The following is a 6,886-nucleotide window of genomic DNA, read 5'->3' as shown; positions in this document are numbered from 1 at the left end:
GGATAAGGAATGCTTGCTTTTCACACACGAAACTCGCTAACCCCGGACTAGTGGTAGCTCATTCACTCGTACCCTTTTTACGCACGCTAAAATTTCCTTAACCCCGTACTATAGGTGGGGCTAAATTGCCCCACCTATAGTACGGGGTTAAGCTTAGCCCACTTTCGTTTTACACTAGCGATCTTAACCCCGTACTATCGCTCTTAGCACCGCAATTGCTGGGATAACCCTGCTTTTTTGCAGGGCCAAATTATCCCGTACTAAAGGTGGGGTTAGCCCACTTTGCAAAAATGCTGTGTAAAAAGAAAGTGGGCTAAGCTTAACCCCGTACTATAGGTGGGGCTAAATGGCAATTTAGCCCCACCTATAGTACGGGGTTAAGGAAATTTCAGCGTGTGTAAAAAGGGTATCAGAAGGAAATATCATGGTATATTTACTATTGAGTCATATGAATTCATTCAAAAACCTTGTTGTTTGCTCATGCCACTTTTGGAACCTTACACCTGTACAGTACATGTTTTAAGTGTGTGGCTGAACACATGGAATGAATTATCATATATTTTTAGGCCTAAATAAGTTCTTCTCGGCCTACATTGTGTAATGAACAATTATTATATGATTAACTGGAGATTAAAGTGTACCTTATTTGTACTATTCAAGTTCCTTTGATGCCTGCATTGGTATATTCAATGCTTGACGATGTGAATTTTTAGTGACCTAGTCATTTGTTATGCCAAGGCTCTCCATGGGCGCAATGGGGGTGTTGAAGCTAAATTGTACCCGATGCCCTTCGCCTGGCCTGGTGATGGGTTAACCATTTCTAATTTGGCATGCAATACAGCATGGTATGAGTAGGGAATTGTTTGTGAGGTATGAGCAAAAAATTTTCTCACATGATCACATCATGATACAGTGTACATACACATACGTCCATGCCCGTACGCTTTGGATTACGACTTCATACATGTACGTACATCCCTTGTTTTATCTCATGAAGGGGAGGGGAAGAAATGTGTGTTATTACGTGTTGTTTCATTTTTGCATTGTATTATGTTTAAATGAAAATTCCTTGTGTTCATACACTGTAGAGCTCCGTTTTGTATTTATTTTTATATCTGAGAGGTCTTAAGAGGAGTTGTTCTGACTTAGACACCATTCTCATTATGCTTTCTAAATCTGGTTTTAATACTGGAAACCGGTTCAGGAAACCAGTTTGGAAGATTGCTTTGCTAGCGTTCCCATTTGATCACCCGAAAGTGGTTTTCAAAACCACTTTACGTAAAGCAGTCTTGTTGCTATGGGAAAACTCTCAGTGGGGTGACATGTTTGGCACAAAATTCGAACCGCAGCGTAGGCATTCCACATACAGTGTGTGGAGAACGCTTCCCGAAGAACGGTTTTGTCCTCACGCTAAAACCAGTTTAACACGGCAAAGCGATCTTCAAAACTACATCGCGAGGTGGTTTTCTGAACCGGTTTGGAAGATCGCTTCCGAGACCGCTTTCTAGTAAACTAGTTTTAGGACAGTAGTGAGAACAGTGTCATAGTCTAGTTCAGTCATCAATGTAGTTCAATACATTTTTATGTTGGGATTTTTCCTAATACTTTGTAGACGTCTCTCGGTTCATTATTTTGTAATTATGCTAGGAGCCTACAGTGTAATTATTAACTAGTACAATGGGGTTTTCTTTCCCCCCTAAGGCATACAGTGTTACATCTTAATTCTAATGGCATTGATTTTCCCTGTAGTCCCAGGCATAGAGATCCATGACCTGTCTGGGTAATGAGCCTATTATTCATCATTTGACAAAGGTTGTCGATGAAGACGATTAAGTATGAAATTAGACACAGTATGTGTAGTTAATTAGGTATTCATTGTTCCATTGATTGCAATGTTTCATTATCGTGCATACTGTAGTAGACATAGAAATGAAATATGAAAGCTTAATTGGAAGCTGTCCAAGAGTTATTATATGTACATGTATTGGTACTTCAAGTTTGTCCAAAGCCTGGCTTAGTAAAGGTTCTATGTTAATTCATTAAGAAAAGTTAGGAAAATACACCTGCTTTATGCAACCGAGGCATACGCATGTACATCAGCCGTACATGTGTACATGTACATCAAGTAAAGTTTGTGGTTATGCAGAAGTGAGTGATGTCACCTTGAATGTAACACTGCAATATGTACGTATGTACAGTGTATATTTATATTACATTCATTGAGGTGAATCAAATTATATATAAATTATATACAATTACGATCATTGCAGTTGCAGCTGTGATCACGTGATAGCATTTTTACCTACATGTATCACTGATTCAAATCTACATCACCTACATGTATGTAATATGTATGTAATACTGCTCATAATACAAAACAAATTATACATTTCAAAGAGAATTACTGAGATGATTAGAGCCCGTTTTGGAAACCGGTTTGGAAGATCACTTTCCAAGCGTTCCCATCTGATCACTTCAATTTACGTGAAGTGGTTTTTCACAACCACTCCACGTAAATCAATGATGATGTTACATGTAGGTTTTGCGTGAAATTGCAGCATAGAGACTCTGTGCGTGAAGTACATTGTAGTGTGCCAAACATTGTCCGAAGATACATGTATGCTAAAACTACATTGTAGTTTGACAAGGAAAACTGGTTTGGAAGATCTACATGTATTCCAAGACCACTCTTAGCGTTCCCATTACTAGTTTTAGGACTGTAATGAGGTCTGAAGGTATCTATTGGGTCAGAAATTAACCCATACTTTAAACAGATAAACTACATGTATCCCTATTGATGAGATTAAAGGCTTAAGCTTGATCCTTTTTCAGAGTTGGTTGTAGCTTACACTAAACTTACACATTACAAAAAAATCTCTAAACAATTTACACCCAATAGAGGTGGGTTAACGAGAATTTAAACACAATGAAACACACTGGACTTGAAAACAATGTCAGTGAGGATTTATTAAGAGTCTTTATGGATTGGATATCCTGATTCAGAGATTGCAGGCTTAAAGCTTAATCCCTTTGCCAAGTGATCTCAACAAGCCACAGTGCTTAAATAGATATGATTGTCAAGATCCATTATTTGGCTTTGATCACTTTCTTTTCTTGGCACATTGTAGTTCTTTGTTACATTACAAATTAATCATTGGCAGTGGATATTATTTGAGGGGTCTTTGTAGAACACTATATGTAGCCTTGTCCTAATTGCATTTACATTTTTTTAGTTTCATGAGCCTAAGCCCCATGTGTGTATTGAGGGAAACTTACTCATATCCATTGAATTCAGACTGGTTAAGATTCAATCAGAAATCCTCAAAGAAAACTTCTGCTGTAACTTGGCTCTCCAGTTGCTTTATAAAGGTATGAACTGTAAAACATTGCATGAATTGATGTTGGGTTCATCAACATTTACTTCTGTGTCTTTGTGGCTTAGGAATATCGCTCATGAAAATGTTTGGCTTGGAAGAAAATGTTACGTAAAAAAGAGAGGTGGTTTGAGATGGATGGGATGTGTTCTATGTTGAGGAGAGAAGGTGGTGACCTTCTGGAAAGAGCATTGGATCTGGAAGTGGATGGCATTAGGAAATGGAGACGTAGGGTCCATGGTCTGAACAAGGAGGATGCTCAGTCAAAACAGAAAGAAGTGAAAGGAGAGAGTGTCATCATGGCGCAAGAGTCTTGCTGAATGAAATAAATGATTAGTCTGCATGCACAGACCCTTGGTTTTCGCAATCCGAATAGTGCGTAATGCAGAGTCTGAAGCAGTGAGACTAGATTCACTATGTAATGTGGCTGGCGATGCAGACATCTAGGCGTCTAGTCTTCACTCTAGACCTGTTATTGGTTAAAGTGTCCAATATGAGTCTGTGCTTGCAGACTAATAAATGATGATGATGTACATGTAGGTTGCAGTGTTAGATCTAATGAAACCGCCACCTTCATGCCAATAATGAACAATAGAAATTTTAATCAATCAACCTTCTTCAATTATCTACTCCCAATCAATACCCCTTCAATAACAGTCTAAAACGAGCAGACAATAACCAACTGGAATCTAAAAGAGCATTTGCGAGTATTACAGTCTTTACATTAATATCATTAGATATTGATAAGTCCTCGGGGGCCAGTTTGGTGGCTTTTGTCATTCTACACCTTGTCAACTTTTGACATTTTTGAAGTGATACAGTATGTACTGTATGTATCGATTAATGTAACAGCGTGATCGTGTGTTGTGAAATTGTATAATCTGGATATCATGTACATGTATTCATCAATGATCTTTTGGCAGTCACGTTTGAAGAAGAAAATAGTACTCCTGTTACATTTGTACATGTTCTTTTAACTATTTTAACACAGGTTAAACCCTGTTCTCACATGTCCTTAAACTAGTTTTTTTTTATAGTGAAAACCAGTTTAATTTGTACATGTAATGGGGATGCACAAAGCAGTCTTAGTAGCGATCTAATACTAAAATAATTAAAAAAGGGTATCTATTTTCGCTATGAAAGCTACGTGTTTAGGGTCAAATTTGCAAGGGTATAAAAAATTAAGGCTAAAATGTTTTATAAAGGATGTACTTTTTGCCCCAAGAGTCAACACTACATGTATGTTTAGAGTACGATTTGTGCGAGGTGTGGGAGGTGGGGCTGTAATAAACCCAATGATGTAAAGGTAAAACCGACGTCCATGACATAACAATTTAAATATCGCTGTACTTGTTTAGGGGTTAAATTCAGGGAATACTTGCCAATAGTATCGTTTTATTTCCAATACTTGTTAAGGGTAGGGTTTCACACACCAATACTTGTTAAGGGGTGCATTTTCAGAATCTGGAAAAAAAGTGTTTAGGGTGCTTTTGGAGACGATATGGTCGCGCATGGTATCCACTCGTCAATGGAAGTGGCCCCACCCCCCCCCCCCCCCGGGTTCTGGACACCACTTCAGGAGTTGGTGTTGAGGACTCTAGCTAAGCAATCTTGACTACCAGTTCGAGAAAGTAAACTGAGAACGGGGTCAAAGTTTACTAGAGTTTACAATGGTGTGACAACAAACCTCTAGCGCCTATGAAAGTTTGATGACTTGTTATTGTTCAGTTAAGAAGGTCCAATGCCTTCTATTTTTACCTTGTTAAAAAATTCATAAGCTTGTCATTCCCTAACATGTAGAGGAAGGGACCTCATGCTGGTATTCATTTGATGGGACAGAATCCTCCATGTCCTATTTTTCACACTCCACTTATTATCCCGTTCACAAGTTTCCCACCTTAACGCCTTATTAAAGACCCACCCGATTCATTATTCATAGCTACAGACAAAGAAGCAGTTGAGATGAGGCCCTGGGCTAAGACAGGTCCTAGCAATGCGGCCTCTTTGCCTCGGATCGTGGACAAAGATGAAAATCAATAAATTCTCCCCCCCTCTTACAGACCTTTTTGAGTTCTAGAAATGGAAGTGCAGTATTAAAATAATTTACCCACTGTCCCAGCCAATGCTTTAAAAACAATGTTGGAAATGTTTTCTGTTATATTTTTTGGGGGGGTTGTTATCTTTTTTATGTAGTATTCTCTCTTGAACATGTCTCCATGTGTAAACAGAAATTACATACTGTAAAGAGCAATATTGGACACTTTTTAATAATTCTCCGTCAAACTTTACCACATTTATTCAACAAAAATAAATTTATTACCTATCATTAACATGTGCAATGAATAAAGTGATGAAATAATGTGATGGCTGATGATATTGTGAATAGATTAAGGATTATGTTTTTATATCAGGCATCTCAATGTTTTTTCGTATGTACAATTTCAACTCTTCATTCAAGTTTTTCTTCATCTTTTATCTATATTGTTTTCGTAAACGTTAAGCACTCAGGGTTTGAAATATTCTGTTCTTTTTTCAGCCTGTACTTTGTGACCCTTAAAATTTGAAAGACCCCATCTGCCTGTTTCTTGATTTAATTATTTTGTGAGATTGATCATTATGTAACGCCGCTTCATTAAGGCATGCTCGGAATATTTGCCAAAGTAATTACTTTCCAGCGGTTACGTGTGAATGAATTGTTCTAGCCCACAATTGCGATTTAGATTGACATGTTAAATAGCACCTTCAGAGGCCAGACAGGGTTGTCATTAATTGAGCGAGGTTAGCAGAATGAACATAACATCGACAAGTTTATCAAAAAACAAAGTGCTCTGGAAAATGGAGTGGTTGTCACTTGTCAGAGTTTGTGGAGCATGGAGTGTTGAAGCAGTTTGATGAACATGTGAACAAGGCGGCAAACTCATTCGTTCCAAGCAGGTGCACGTTGTTGAGATACCCAACAATCAGAACTTTAATTGATGATCTTTAGTTAGATGAGGCACACAGATTAATGAAGAGAGCACCAATGTGTCCGACTAACAGCCCTTGTATCCCGCTGTATAGCATGGTTGTTGTGCCTTTCAGGTATCCATATACAGTATGTTCAGTATTGTGTGTTCATGAGTTGAAAAGACATGGTGGATTTATCATTCATGTGGTCTTTTATCGTTGAGTATACAGGTACATCAGCAGAGATATTTCCATGTCTCAGTCATATCAAACAAGCATTTTGTATTTATCCAAAATCAACATTCCAGATAGCAGCTGATAACAAGACGGGAATCGCTTGGCTTTGTGAATGACTGCTTTTGGAAGTTAGCGGTCATTCATGAATCAAGATATTGATGATTATTCATGTCGCAATCACTGTACCATTAAGAATTCTTCCAGTACAGGTAGGCATATCCTGTGTGTCATGATATGCCCACAGCACCAGTGCAAATATGGATGAAATGACTTGCATTTATTCTATGACTTTGACCCCCAAAAAAGTAGTTTACATCTCATCATCCGGC

The sequence above is a fragment of the Lytechinus pictus genome, chromosome 10 (genome assembly GCF_037042905.1).
Source record: "Lytechinus pictus isolate F3 Inbred chromosome 10, Lp3.0, whole genome shotgun sequence".
Lineage (NCBI taxonomy): Eukaryota > Metazoa > Echinodermata > Echinoidea > Temnopleuroida > Toxopneustidae > Lytechinus > Lytechinus pictus.
This window is presented reverse-complemented; position numbering follows the sequence as displayed.